At 41.4% G+C, this 13,971-nt stretch overlaps 1 protein-coding gene across 1 annotated transcript in view; it reads left to right on the forward strand.

The window, feature by feature from the left end:
- The first annotated feature begins 428 nt into the window (after positions 1-428).
- The window catches only part of Abhd2 (abhydrolase domain containing 2, acylglycerol lipase), a 121,182-nt gene continuing 107,639 nt past the window's right edge, over positions 429-13,971 (forward strand). The window contains exon 1 of the mRNA XM_004852754.4: positions 429-474. The gene's annotated coding sequence lies outside the window, so the exon portion shown is untranslated. The remainder of the gene's footprint in view (positions 475-13,971) is intronic.

Genomic DNA, 13,971 nt, shown 5'->3' on the forward strand with positions numbered 1-13,971 from the left:
AAAGGGCAGGCAGGACCACTGCTCCCTGCTCAGATAAGCAAAGGGGAGGTGCTGGAGATCTTTCTCCAAGCCAAGCCACAGCAGCAAAGCTGCACACAAATATGTGCTAAGAAAAATACTTTTCAGTGAAAGGAGTCCCATGGTGGCAGGGTCAAGAGAGCCATGGGCTGGCAGAGTGGCTGAGCCAGCCCACAGCAAACCAGTTCCCTTTGGTGTCCTCAGCAGAGCCCCTGGGCTCAGTGGCACAGCCCTAGTATGTTAGTCCTCCCTACTCGGATGGCTCGCCCTTTGGAACATTTGGCTGGATTCCTGTGAGGTCACCAGGGTTAGGGTCCAAATAAACAAAGAGGCAAAAGTTTTTGAGATGCACTACTCTTTCCACTCCAGATTTGTTAGGGTCAAGAATGGAGGTTTGAATCGACTGAGAGGCTCCACAGCACTTTGAACCTAACACTTATTCTAACACAACTCAAAGTGAGTACCCTTTACTTGTGATCCATCTTCCCCCTCTGGGCTCTGAGGGACCAGACCTTCAGACAGGGTTCTTTGTAGTTGGTCAGCAATTGTTTGATGAATGAATGAGTTCTTCAATGAATGAATAAATGAATACATGAATTAAACAATCCAGTGGGATCCTCTAGCCACACAAATATTAATTTTCTCCTTCCTTTACCATGGACGAGGGAGGTTTCTTTTTCACAAACCACAGCCCTAGACTTCATGGTCCTTTTTTTGGTTGTTTTTTGTCATGGAAAGACCTCTGTTTTCAGGGCCTTCCACAGGGCGTTCTGTGGGCAGCCTACCATCTGGTGTGTCCAAACTCATTTTTAAAGGCCCCAGATGTGACCTACATGTGTTGACAGATAGTCCCTGAATTAAGATGGTTCAATTTATGATTGTTTGACTTTGTGATGGGTTTAGCAGGGTACTAAAGCCATTTCTTTTCAGCACTGAGGACTGAAACCAGGACCTTATACAGGCCAGCATTCTACCACTGAGCTATAATCCTCCCCCTCTTCCAGGTCTTAAATGTATTTTTGACTTCCAATATTTTTGACTTACAATGGGTTTATAAGAACAAGAACATTGTGTGTTTATGTGCAATTTAAGTTATTTGCATAAGAAACTATCTCAAAACTTAGTGGCATAAACAACCATCTCATTATACTGATGGGGTCTGGGCTCAGGCAACCAGACAGAAACTAGCAATGGTGGCTAGTCTGGACCTCTGGTGGCTGGGACCTGCACTGGAGACACGTGGAAGCTGAAGTGACTCAGCAGTGGGGGCTGCAGTCACCTGGAGGCGTCTTCACCCACATGTCTGGTGGCTTGGCTGGAGCCAGATCCGGGCTGTCAGCCCAAACACCTACATGGATTCTGCCTATGGTCTCTCCACAGGGCCTGGTTTTCACTCCCTCAGATGAGCTGGGAGCTGGGATCCAAGAGGCAAAATGCAAATGCACAGCATTTCTATGATGGGGCCCTGAAAGTCACAGAGCATCATGCAGCACCATGCTGCATTGCTCAGAGCAGCCACACAGTTTGCCAGGGTTCAAGGCAGAGGCAGTGAGCAAGTTTGCTGGAGACCATGTAGACAGCAGACATGGCTGTGTCCATCTTTGGAAAACACAGTCTGCCATGCTTTTTCTGTCTTTTTATTTAAATTATATCATTCATACATAAAGGAGTAAATATAACTTAGGAATAATTTCAAACTCTCCAATTGTTCCTTCCTGATCCTCAACCGAAAATAATCACTCTCTTCACTTGTTATTCATGTTCTTTCTTTCTTTATAACATATTGTTTAGCTTTTCCTGCTTGTAAAGCTTTATATGAATGGAATCATACAGAAGTGTTCTTGGGGTGAACTTATTTATTTACTCTTGTATTGGGTAGGATAGGCTTGACTATGTCGTAGTAACAAACATCACCATAATTTAAGTGGCTTACAACTATAAACAATTGTTTCTTCCTCATTTTCTGTGTTGTGATTGGCTGTAACTCTGCTCTGGTTTTCAGGATAAAGGAGTAGCCACTATTAGGGTCCACACAGAAGGAAGGGACAAGAGCAAGTCATGTGCTCACTCTTCAAAATCCTGTGGAGAAGCAGCATGTACCAGTTCTACTCACATTGTGTTGGCCAAAGCAAGTCACACAGCTAAGAAGCCTGATAATCCACGGGGCTGCACATGTAATCTTCATGCAGAGAGGAACCCCAAAGGGCATGTCCCTAGAGAGGCAACAGGTGTTTTGAATAATAACACAAGCATCCATAGAGTTCTCCATTGGTCACAATTATTTGCTTTCAGAAACCTCCCCCAACATTTCCCCCTGGTCAAATATTTGTTCCCCAGTTTTCTGCAAAATAACTCTCTCCCTCTCATGGATACAACCCAAATTCCCATCTAACTGTAGCATCAGACTCCAAGGCTAGGCTCTCATAACAGTTCCTACATTAGGTCCAGATGTGGTTCCCTCTGGATCTGGAGATTTATAACTAAAAAGATAAGTGATTGTCCATCCACACCCAGGGGACAAGCGAAGAGCAGGAATAGGTAAATCCAATAATGCTCTGCTTAGAATAGGAAGAATGGGAGTCAAGGCAGTCACTGGGCAATGAGTATCTTCAAATTCCCTTGGGCTAATATTCCAAGGGGCCCCTTATCCTGGGATGGGGACTGTTTCTTGACTAGGTGGGAGTCCTACTTTTGGGGGAAAAGTGGATCCTCAGATCATTGCCCTTCATGGCTCATGACTCTGCCATCCTGGAAGCCCTTCTATTTCTATTTTTTCCCAAAAGAGGGCATATGCCCTCCAAGGTACATTTTTTTATATTAGAAGGGATCTAGATCTTTCTGATGCTGCTGCTCCAGGGATCCTACTGTGAGAACCACAATGTTAAAAAGAAAAAATGTGAACTGGGCTTGATGGTGCATTACTGTGATCCCAACATGCTGGGAGATTGAGGTGGGAGGATCACGAGTTCAAGGCAAGCCTGAGCAATTTAGTGACTTAGAAAGACTGTGTTTCAAAAAAAAAAAAGTTTAAAAACTGCTGGGGGTGTAGCTCAGTGTAAATGCCTTGGGTTCAACCTCCTGCACTGAGAGACAGACAGGGAGAGAGAGAGGAAAAGAGAGACACACACAGACAGAGACAGAGACAGAGAGAGAATGATGGGACAGAAAGAAAAGAGGCAGGAAGGGAAGGAAAGGAAAGAAAGGAAGAGAGAAAGAAAGAAAGGAGAGGAAGGAAAAAGTATGGACTTTGGAATCGGCAGAGCTGAGTTAAATTTCACCCTAGAAAGCCAGCTTCCTCTGACAAATTCTTTACATGGGTTCTCCACTCTGGCTATGTTAGAATCACCCAAAGAACTTGACCCAGGTGCCAATGTTCTTCCCCAGATCTAACTGAATTAAAAAATCTGGCAGTGAGGTTGAGTCCGATATTTCAATATTCCTGTGTGTTTCTGTTGTGCAGCCAAGTGAAAACCACTGAAATACTTTGAGTCAAGTTTATCTGAAAAATCACTGTCTGAGGATTAAAATACACATTTGAAGGATCTGAATCTGGCATGAGTCAGACATTCAAAGTGGCTGCTATGACCACTCCACTGTGTGTGTTTGTCTGTTTTCAAGTCACTAGGTTTTGAACCCAGGCTCTTCAAACTGAGCTGCATCCCCAGGCTGTTAACATTGTTATTTTATGAGACAGGGTCTCTCTAAGTCATTGAACTGCCCAAGCAGGGTTTGAACTCATAAGCTTCCTACCTCGCCTCCTAGAATGCCTCCACTGTTTTTTTTTATTGATACAACTTTTTTACCTATTTATGGAGTACAGTATTATAATTTGTTACATGTAGGCAATGTGTAATGGTCTAATCAGGATCTTTAGCATTTCCAGATCCTCAAATATTATCACTTCTATGTGTTGAAAACCTTCACTCTTCTCTCATTATTTTGAAATGCATAATTAATAGCTTTAGGTTATAGTGACCCTACTGTGCTATTGAACATTGGAACTATTGCCACCAATAACTGTATTTTGGGACCCCACTACCCACTCTCCCTCTATCCTGCTTCTCTCCCCTTACTATCCTCTAGTGACCTCTACTCTACTCTCTCTTTCTATATGATCAACTGTTTTTTTTCTCTTCCATGGATAAGTGAGAAGATGTGGTATTTGTCTTTCTGTGCATACTTTATTTCACTTAATATAGTGTCCTCCAGTTCCATAACATAATGTCCTCTAATTCCATTCACCTTGCTACAAGTGATAGAGATAGATAGATAGATAGATCAGTTTTGTTATCCATTCATTTGTCAGTAAACATCTCAGTTCAAGCCGTATCTTGGCTACTGTGAAAGTGCTGCAGTAAACATGAGTATCTGTATCCCTTTGACATAATGATTTCATTTTCTTTGTATAGATATCTAGTAGTAGGATTGATGGATCATGTGGCTGTTCTGTTTTCAAGTGTTTGTTTGTTTCTTTGTTTATTTCTTAAGACAGGGTCTCTCTATATAGCTTTGAACTCATGGTGATCCTCTCTGTCTCAGTCTCCTGAGTGCCACGACTACATCACACCTGGCCCTGTTTTCCATTTTTGGAGGAACTGTTGCACTGTTTTGCATGGTGACTATTCTAAATTTACATTCCCACTGATGGTGTCAGAGAGCTCCCTTTTCTCCACATCTCTGTTAGCAGTTGTTATTTTTTTGTCTGATAATAGCCATTCTAACAGGTGTAACACTATTGCACCTTGTATCCTTCCTTTCTTCCCATCTTAGAGGAAGAGTTGTCCTAGGCCTGTGCCAGGCCTGCAACCTGCACTTCTCCAAAGAAAAACACCTGCCCTTTGTCATTTTGTTCCTGGACGTGTGTCTCTCCTTGCCAGCATTTTAAAACCACTACCAACCAAGCTCCCCCACCACCATCCCAAGCTCCTAGGGCAGAGAAGGTGAACCAGTCCCAACACCCGGAAGGAAGCTCCCCCGCCACCATCCCAAGCTCCTGGGGCAGAGAAGGTGAGCCGTGCAGGCACCAGAAGCACTGCCCCCTGGCCCGTGGAAATGAGAAGACACATAAACAAGCCTCAAAAACAGACTTCTGGGTCACCTACAGAAACCCCAAAGGGAAACAAGATGAAACAATCTGATACTCAACTAGCTGGACTCTCTGAACTGCCAACAAAAGAGGATCTGGGAAAAATGAAATCAGAAATAATTACTCAGATAACAGCAAAGATTGTGCTCATGGTGCAAGACACGATTAATAAATCTAGAGAGGACACAGATAAAAAAATAGAGGATCTGAGGAACATGATGGAATCCCAACATAGGAAACAAATGGAATCCATAAAACAGATACAAACAGATTTCCAGGAGATTAAAAACTCCATCGAAAGTCTACATGGCAGAATGAACCAATGTGAGGATAGAATTTCAGATATGGAAGAAAAGTTTGCAATTAGTGACCAGGAAAAGAAATATTGCTTTAAAATTGTAAAGGAACATGAGAAATCAATCCAGCAGCTGCTAGACGATGCAAAGAAGAATAACATAAGACTGATTGGAGTCAATGAAGAAAGAGGAGAGAGTGCAGATGACATAAAAAAACTGTTCACAGAAGTGATGGCAGAAAATTTCCCAAGGAGGAGAAAAGAACTTGACATACAGATAAGTGAGGCATATAGGACTCAAAATAGCCTTGATCAAAAAAAAATCTACACATAGGCATATAATACTTAGAATTCCAGAAACCCAACAGAAGAACAGAATTCTACAAGCAGTGAGAGAAAAGAAACAAATCACATACAAAGGAAAGTCCATCAGAATCACAGCAGACTTCTCAGTGCAAACCCTCAAGGCAAGAAGAGCTTGGAGTGACATATTTCAAGCCCTAAAGGAAAACAGCCTCCAACCCAGATTGATGTACCCTGAAAAACTATCTTTCAAAATTGATGGAGAAATAAGATACTTTCATGAAAAAGAGCACCTCAGGAACTTCATGAATATCAAACCAGCACTCCAAAAAATTTTAGACAATACCCTAGGAAAAGACAATGAGGATCACAACCCCAGGAAGCCCAGCAGAATGAATCCATTGGGCATGACAAATTAAATGCAAAGGGGGAGAATCCAACACAAAGAAAAAGTCATGACAAGGCTTTTAAAACTTTTAACTTCATCTCCCTAATGAGTATATAATTCAATCTTATTATTGTACTGATTAGTATTTTTCTGATTCTAGAGCTGCACACCTTTCCTTGTGCTGTACTGGCTATTTATCATCTTCTTATGTCTACTTTTTAATTGGGTTGTCTATTAATGAGCTCTAAGAATTCTTTATATATTCTGCTCATAGGTTGTATGCATTGTAAATATGGTCTGTTTAAGGACTACTTTTCATTTTAATGATGTCATTTAAAGTTCTAAATTTTGATGGAATCTAATTTATCAATTTTTTTCTTTTATGCATCATGTCTTTTGTATCCTAGGTAGTTCTTGCCTACCCTGAATTCATAAACATTTTCCCTTATAATTTCTTCTTAAAGTTTTATACTTTTAGGCTTTCTTATTTAGGTTCATAGATCCCTTCAAGTTATTTTCATGTATGGAAATAAAGGGTTGAGGTTAATTTTTTATATACGGATACCAGGTGTTCTAGTGCCGTTTGCTGAAAACACTATCTCTTCCTCTGCTCTTGAATTGAGTTTATATTCTATAAAATGCTAATGTTAAATAATCTTTCAAAACTCAGTGGACCATATATGTGTGGTTCTATTTCTAGAGTCTCTGTTTTATTCCAGTGATCTATATGTCTTTCCTTACACCAACACTGCCTTGATTACTGTAGCTTTAGAAGAAGTCTTAAAATTAGGTACTAAACGTCTTCCAACACTGTTTTTTTTTTTAACTTTTCTAGGTCCTTTGTACTCCTACATAACTTTTAAATTTCAGTATCCAATTCTTCATTTATAGCAAGTATACACAGACCTGAATTTTTATATATACCTTGTGTTTTCTAATCCTGCTAAATTGAAATACAAGTTCTAGGGGCTCCTAGAGATTTCTTAGTATTTTCTCTGTGGATGATCATTTCATCTACATATAAAGATTTTGCTTCTACCTTGCCAGTCCTATCCTAATTGTGTCATTTTATTGCCAGACTATTTTGGTGGGGCTTAGGTTTCAAAGTTTAATGAACAGATAAAGAGTAAGCATATTGGGCCGGGGATTTAGCTCAGTGGTTCTGCAGCCTGTCTTGCAAGCTCAAGGACCTGAGTTCGATCCCCAGTACCAAAAAAAAAACCAGTAAGCATATCTGCCCTTGTTCCCCACCTTAAGGAGAAAGCATTGTATCTTCTCCATTCATATAAGGCGTTTTTGCTGGAAGTAATGGAGTACATGTCTTTAATCCGTTGACAGGGTTCTGTTCTACTTCTAGTCTCCTGATAGTTTTTACCATGAACAGCTGTAGAATTTAGTCCAATACTTTTTCTCCAACTAGAGACAGGATCATATGGTTTTTTCCTTTCCTCTGTTAAAATGATGACTTTTGGGGGTGGATCTTCCAATGCTGAACCAACACTGCCATCCCTATAACAAAACCACTTTCCACATACTGCCGGATCTGACTTCTAAGAGTTTGTTTTGTTAAACAAATTTCTATCTATATTCATACTTTTTTTCTCCTATTATCTTTATCCAGTTTTAGGATTAGCACAATGTTGAGTTCCTAAAATGAGGGGAGAAGTGTTCCTTCTTTTTTCTGCTTTAATTGTTTGATATAAGGGCTGAGGATTTAGCTCAGTGGTTCTGCTGCCTGCCTCGAAAGCACAAGGACCTGAGTTCGATCCTCAGTACCAAAAAAAAAGATCTATTCTGCCGGGGATTTGGCTCAGTGGTTTCACCGCCTGCTGTGCAAGCGCAAGGACCCAAGTTTGATCCCCAGTACCAAAAAAAAAAAAAAAAAAAACCAATTGTTTGATATAATTTATCAGTTAAAATGTCTATGAGCCTGCTGTTGTCATATAGGTAGGTTTTCAAGCTAGGAATATACTTTCTTTAATAGGTGCTATTCAAATTTTTTATTTCCTCCAGAATCAGTTTCATTAATTTGTCTTCCAAGGTAGTTCTTAGAAGTTGTCAAATTTATTTCAAAAAAGATTTTTGTAATATGCTTTCTATATCCTTTTAAATTCTATAAAATCTGTGGTAATGTCTCCTAGATCTTAATATTGTAATTTTAAAAATGTATAACTGATATTGTGTAACAGGAAGAAAAGGTCTAAAGGAGCAGGGGAAGTGGGAGGGGTAGGGGAAAGGAAAAAGGGGAAAAGAAAAAATATGAGAAAAGGAAAAAAATGGAAACAAAGTCTTTGCAAATAGGGAAGGGTGGAGGGGTTGAAGGCAGGGCAGGGGAAGGGGAAAAAAAATAAGAACCAAGATACTCATGTCATGGTACAAGATCCCAATGATGAATGTAACTGTATTTTATACCTAAAATGTAACAATAAACTTAATGAGGGAAAAAAAAACCCACTTCCTACTGGCTTCTCTCTATTTGTCTTTTAAAATGCTTTGAACTGTCCTATCACTCAATCTTGCTACTCTCATTTCCTGTCTGTGCTCACTGATAACATTTCTCAAACAAGTGGCCTAGAATGGTGCCAGTTCCTAGGCTCTCCTTAACCCTCAGGAGAAAAGTCACGTTCCCTATAGCCCTGACTCTAACCTTTACCATGTAAATACCTAAAGACTATCAAGGATAAGGGGCTAAACTCAAAGGTCTTTTCTCATCAATCTTCTTCATTCAACTGAACAAACATACTTTAGTGCCCATCATCATTGGAGTACAAAGGTGCCTAAGTCACCATCCTTGACCTCCAAGAGTAGGGCTGGGGAGCTGATGTTATGTAGTCAAGTCATGCTGTTGGTGAGATGGCAGCTAGACGTACTGTGTGAGTTGTGTGCGTGTACAAGTGTCTTTGGCACTCAGCCTGAGCACAGGGCTCAGCTATAAAGAATTATTGAATGAACAAACATGTATGACTGAATGAATAAAGTCCAAGGAAAGGCGGGGCAAGATGATTTACAGATGGAGTGATTGTCCCAGAGTACTGAGAGATGAGTAGTTTCCAGGTGGAGAGGTGTGTGGGTGGGTGTTCCAGATGGAGTCAAAGGTTGGGGAGGGAAAACAGTGTGGCACATTCCAGAAAACCGATAGTGTAACTGGCTGACATGGAGGGGGTGAAGGGAGGGTCAGGGTGGGGAGAGGAAAGAAAAAAAGGTAGAAAGGAGGTGGATGTGCAGAGATGCTGAAGATTCTCCTGTGTCTCCAGTGTTTGTTGGGATGTTATCCTTTGGGCAATGGGAAGCCGCTGTATTCTTGGCTTTTAACAAGGGAATTGGTGGATCAGAATGGCATCATTATCATCATCATCATTATTATTATCATTATTATTAGGTTTTTGAGACAGGGTCTTACTCTGTGGTTTAGCCTGGTTGCTGGATATGGCAGTGAGGGGCAGGAGCATGTGGAACAATTGGGCGGAGATGAAAGGACATCCGCAGATCCCTCCTGTTTCAGCCTCCCAAGTGCTGGGATGCACCACCATGCCCAGCTTTTAAATTTAAATTTAGAATCTTATAGGATCCCCCTCTACATTTTTTTCTTCACTGGAGAGAGAATACTTGCTGTTTTGATAGCTTAGTGGTTAAGAGCATGAGTCCTCCAGTTAGAGCTTCAGTCTATCTGATTTGCTTTTTTGGGTTTTAGTAAACTTCTTATTGGAGTGTTATCCATGCAAAGAAAAATACATGAGTTGTGAGAATCAGCTTGGTGAGTTTTCATAATGAGCATACCTGGGTAACCACCAGCTGCCTCAGGAACAGAATGGTATAGGCCCCCCAGAGTCCCCCTCAGTCCCCCAGTCCCTCCTACCCCACAAAATCCACCTGATTTCTTCACACCAGAGACTCCTCTGCCTCTTCCGGCACGTTATATAAATAGAATGGTTGCTTTTGTGACTGGCTTCTTTTGTTCAACGTTTTGTCCATGTTGCGCTTAGAGTAACGGTTTGAAGATGTTCAATGCTGGATAGTATTCTGTTGAACATGAATTTACAATTCATTTACTCATTCGAATATTGATGAACACTTGAGCTGTCTGCAGTCTTGGGCTTTTACAGCTACCACTTCTGTGACACTGCTGAGTGCATAGTTGGGAATGGGACTTGTGCATGCTCGGAAGGTCTGAGGTTTAATCTTGACTTTGCTTCATACCACTTATGTGACCCTGAGCCCCAGTTTCTTGAAATATAAGATGAAGGCAATAGTACCCTGTGGAGTTCTTCTGAGGATTCTATAACGCTCTGAGAACAGCAGTAGGCTCTTGGAAAAGGTTTGATAAATATTAGCTATGACTATTCCTACCTTTTTAATGATAACTTCTCAATCTCTTTTGCTGTTTCCTCCTCCTTCCTCCTGATAGTTCCACTCTCCCACCTAACCTGGTTTGCTTATCTCTCTCTCAACACTTACCTACTCCACCATCTTGTATGTGGACAACTTTGCAAAGTTTGTAAAAAAAAAAGTATGAGGCCAACTCTCCTTGTCTACAACACTTGGCCCCTCTTCTATTCACCAATCCTCCCTTTCTAGTCAGGATGGGATATTTGCTCTTTTCCTTGAGTATGTGTGCTACCATAATCTCAACAGATCTAAATCAGACTCGCCTTCCCCCCCCCACCCCCTTGGAATTACCTTGGAACCATCCCCAGCCCTTCCTTCTCCCTTGCACCCTGTATTTAACCTGCAGGGAAGTCCTGATGAGTCTATCTACACTTGTGTTTTTCTTTCTTTTTGCAATGTTGAGTGATAAGTTTGCTCCCTGTCTAGACCCCCGCCCCCCGCAGCCACCCAAGTTCCTAGAATGGGCAATTCCCAGCCACCTGAGGCCAGGAACAATGCCTATACTGTTGTGAGTGCCATGCTGTGCATATCAGAAGGGTTAGCAGCACCTCCAGCCTCTACCCACTGGATACCAGCAGCCCCCGCCAGTTATGACCAAAAGATATCTTCAGACATTGTTAAATGTTCCCTGTGGGACAAAATTGCCCTCAGTTGAGAACCACTGGTTTAGGAAGATATTCAATTTAAAAAGTGAGTCAGATGAATGAATTTGTTAATAATGGAGCAAGGAGTACAAAGACAAAGCCAAAATTATGGCGGTGGCATTCAGATCCCGGGGTTTGGGGTACCTGCTCCACACTGGGTGTGGATACCCAGGTGCCAGGTGGCTGAGATGAAGCCACAAAGTAAGATGGAGGCACTAGCTGGCTTCTGTGTTGGCCCCAGCCACCTGTTCTCGCTCCTACTGATTCTCCACTTGGACTCTGCTGCGGACAAACTCTCTTGAGTTAAGTTCTTTCACTTTGAGGTTGCTGCTGGTGTTGTCCTAACCCTGAAATATGACCCACCTCCACCCAAGTTCAGTCCCATGATCTTCAAGGAGCAGCTCAAACCTCCATGAATCCAAATCAGAAGACATTGCTCCCTCTTCTGCACAAGGATTTATGACATTGGTTGCACTCTATTGCTTACTGCTTGGTCCTTTGAGCTCTCACTAGCTCCCCTTTGTCCTGTATTGGTGCCCATGAAGGGATGGGATTTTGATATATGGTTCTGTCTCACAAGTACTATATGTCTTGCTCAGTCAAAAATTTACTGTCCTGTTAATTTAAATATATAGTAAAACAATCTAAGGTTCTCTAAAAGGATGTAAACAATTTGAAAATAGATCAATGACATGGATTTACACACAGGAAAGGGTACTTATTTAATGAACAAGTTTTATTGACTCCTTTGGAATTAATAGCAAGAAGAATTCAATTTTTATTGCTGTAATTAAGGATGACATCAAGAGGAGGAATACATAGTGACCTAGAAGTCACCTTTAGCCAACCACCTGACACTGTATCTAATTAAAAGACTGTAACTTTTTTTTTTTGTTTTGAGACAGACTCTTGCTAAGTAGTCCAGGCTGGCCTTGAAATCACTACTTGAACTTGTGATCCTCCTGCCTCAGCCTCCTTACTGGCATTATAGGCATGCATGCCTAGCTGTAACACCTTTCCACCAGCTTTATGTGTATATTTGTGTGTTTCACGAGCATTTTCAGAGTTGGGCCCTATGTGTGTAAGTATAAAGATTACTATAACATTTATTACCCAAATCGAGACCACTTGAAAATCACTCTAGTACATTATTAAATTTTTTCAGGACTGTCCATTTTATTTTTTTATTTTATTTTATTATTTTTTTTTTTGGTACCAGGGATTGAACTCAGGTCCTTGCACTTGTGCAGCAGGTGGTGAAACCACTGAGCTAAATCCCTGGCCCATCCATTTTATAATTTTATTATAGACAACTTCATATATAGGTTTAAGAAAGCATCCCAATGGTTAGACAAGGTTATTTTTCATCATCATTTTGACTGCCCAGCAGGCAGTTTTTCCCAATAACAAAAGGAGTCAAACCCTTGAATTTCATCATAGTTTGTCCTCACACAATAGTTCATGGTGGGACTGAGAATTCCTAAACAAGCTCAATGTCCATTATCAATGGGAATCTAGCCAGGACTCCTGGGCACAGGGCATTCTAAACCTACTTCCTGGACTTCCCATAAGCAGCGCTGCTTGTGACAATAAAGTGACAATATTGGATTTCTCAGTCTGAACTATGTCAGGCCATCAGAGGAATCCAGGCTGAGCATCCAGGCTACAGCTTTTCTTATCATTCTCTGAGGCTTATCCTTTCCCATCTCCCTCTAAGTAATTATGATGAGCGCTAATCTCACAAAACCATAACTCAATCCTCTGAACCCTGTTTGGATAAGGATAATCCAAAGGAAAATTTCTCCCACCAGGTGGTGGATTATTGCTAGTAAAAAAATCCTGCATATGTTGGAGCAGGTGTATACAAGAACTCTCTACTGTCTGCTCAATTTTATTGTAAATCTAAAACTGCTTTTAAAATGAGGCACATATATCATGATCATTACGTCCAAGGGACAAAACTTCAAAAATGAGTTAGCATCTTAGAGGAATGCTCTTAAGTGGGCTTTCATCAGTAATGGCAAACCTTCATTAAAAGCTAAGTGCATGCCAGGCACTGTTGATGTACTTTACATGTAGTCACTCATTTGCTACTCCCAGGACCCCAGGTGGAAAGCACTTTACTGTCATTTGCATTTCACAGAAAGAAGCACTGTGCACAGAGGTACTGTTCTTGCCCAAGGCCACATGGATAAAAAGGGCAGAACCAAGATTCCAGCCCCAGGAGCAAAGGGTCTAGAGCCAGTTCCTCTCACCCATTTTCTGAGGATACACAATAATGGACAAAGCAGCAGGATTGCTGGTTTTGTGCAAAGAGAATAACCAGGGCACATCATGAGCCGGACCACTGCTCCCTACTGGCCCTCAGGGTAACCCGAGGGCTGTCTTGTGTTATAAGTCCTGCAGAGAGGGCCTGCTGAGTCATAGTCCTGCTTTAATGAAGTCCCAGAGCTTTAGCCAGCCCAGTGTGAGCAGGCATGCACTATCTCCCCTGTTCTCTTTGTAACAGGCTCTTTCATGCTTTCAGAAATGTACTTTACTGCCACATCCCAACACGTGGCTGTCCCAGACCAAGGCTCCCCAAATCCCCAATCTTAACAGGCTACTAAACTTGAAGGCAAAATGATGGCATTCTGCATCCTAAGTGGCCTCCCACAGAAATGCTTTACAGAATAAAAAATATATATATGAGTAAACAGAATATGGCAAGAGCCACAACAGAGAAGAACAGAAACCAGAGACAAATACAGGTCATTTCTTTGCACTGAAAAAGCCACGAGCTCTGAGAGACGATTTCTGTCCACACTTTGAGATGTCCACACCTTCAGAGCAAGGAATGGGCTTCAGGTGG

This window comes from Heterocephalus glaber, unplaced genomic scaffold (assembly GCF_053883595.1).
Source record: "Heterocephalus glaber isolate CG9 unplaced genomic scaffold, H.glaber_assembly_v1.0 deba00001531, whole genome shotgun sequence".
NCBI lineage: Eukaryota > Metazoa > Chordata > Mammalia > Rodentia > Bathyergidae > Heterocephalus > Heterocephalus glaber.